The sequence below is a fragment of the Triticum urartu genome, chromosome 3 (assembly GCF_003073215.2).
Source record: "Triticum urartu cultivar G1812 chromosome 3, Tu2.1, whole genome shotgun sequence".
Classification (NCBI taxonomy): domain Eukaryota; kingdom Viridiplantae; phylum Streptophyta; class Magnoliopsida; order Poales; family Poaceae; genus Triticum; species Triticum urartu.
The window spans coordinates 4,717,789-4,719,211 of NC_053024.1; the positions used below are offsets into that span (position 1 = coordinate 4,717,789).

Here is a 1,423-nt window from a genome sequence, read left to right on the forward strand (position 1 = left end):
AGTACTAGTACAACTGCTCAGCTAGCACTAGCAGCTTGTAGGAGCCGGAGTTGCTGGAGTATTCGTAAAAATATTTTTACTCTACCTCGGAGTACGTTTTTGTGGCCATGCCACGATCGCTCACAACGCGTATGAATTGTATGTTACAGTCGCCAGCAGCTTTGCTTGACTGTTTCAAGCCTGCAACCGTGATTAAGATGCACTGACAACAAAGATTAAGTGTCGGCGTGGACGACTTTGAGTAGTTGACTGGACTTGGGACCTCCGAGCAGCAATTTAGCTTGACTAGATCGTGATTACATTAGGTTAATCTGTTGACTTGACACACTTGTCGTTGCTGTTAGGGCACTACTTAACTAGGAGGAGTAACCCGGCCACAACCACAAAGTGAGATCAAATCATTTCTTCAGAGCTGAAGCTGGGAAGGCAGGATCGTCCTATCGACCATGAAGCGGTCTTCTTCTTCTCCGTCCTCGCTCGCACGAGCCATGGCAATCACCCTGGTGATCATATGCTGCTGCTCCCTGCTGCCATGCCCATGCTATGCTGTTTGCAAAGGTACGTAACCATGTGTCATTTCCAGTTTATATATTTTGGAAGTGGATGCCCATGTTGAAATATATTTTGTTGCGATGGCATCAGGGCATGCATTTGGTCAGGAGGCTAGGAAGGGCCCAGGGGGACCCGGAAACCAATGGCCAGGGGGCTGGGGAGGGGCCAGTGGAAGAGGAAACCATTTTGGTCAGCGGGATGGGCCAGGGGGATGGGGAGGTGGAAATTTGGGTCAGGGGGATGGGGATGGAAATTTGGGAGCACAAGGAATAAAGGGGGCAGCTGGAGGAAACCATGTAGGACGGATGCCTCCGCCGCCGCGGGGCAAGACACCCAGGAACCACAGGTGATTTGACGGCTGCTGGCATGCATGGCCTTGATCTGGCGCCGCCGGCTGTTATTGGAAGCTGATTGCTGCTGGTCTTCCCGGAGGTTGCTTGGGAATGATGCTTCTATCACTAGAGCAAGTGTTGCTTTTGATTGTAATTTACGCCGTGATCCCCAACTTTTTAAACATTTGTATCTTGCGCTAGTAGGTTTTTCCCCATAGTGTGGTTGTTCGAGAGCAAACATTCACAACGGGTTTCTTACTAATGCTTCAACTCGCAAGACTCTTTAATATTTTTGTTATTCCCTCATCCCTTGTTTTTTGCCGCTTGTACGATGGTTATTTTTCATAAGCAATTAATGGAAATGGGGTTAGTTCGGCTGTAAAAAAAATGAAACTATCGAATTCAATTGGCGAGGCGACACCGGTGACTGGCACATATGCTATTCATGTATGATCAATGGCGATGTATGCACGTTCGGCCTGCCCACTCCATTTCTGTTTACAAGGCTTATTTTTGTAAGATGAGAAATTGGGGCATAC

At 48.2% G+C, this 1,423-nt stretch overlaps 1 long non-coding RNA gene across 1 annotated transcript; it reads left to right on the plus strand.

Moving 5' to 3' along the window:
- Positions 1 to 400: 400 nt before the first annotated feature.
- LOC125547497 lies at positions 401 to 1,190 on the plus strand. The gene is made up of 2 exons (XR_007300681.1): positions 401 to 558; positions 643 to 1,190. It is a non-coding gene; the product is annotated as an uncharacterized LOC125547497 (long non-coding RNA).
- Positions 1,191 to 1,423: the final 233 nt, after the last annotated feature.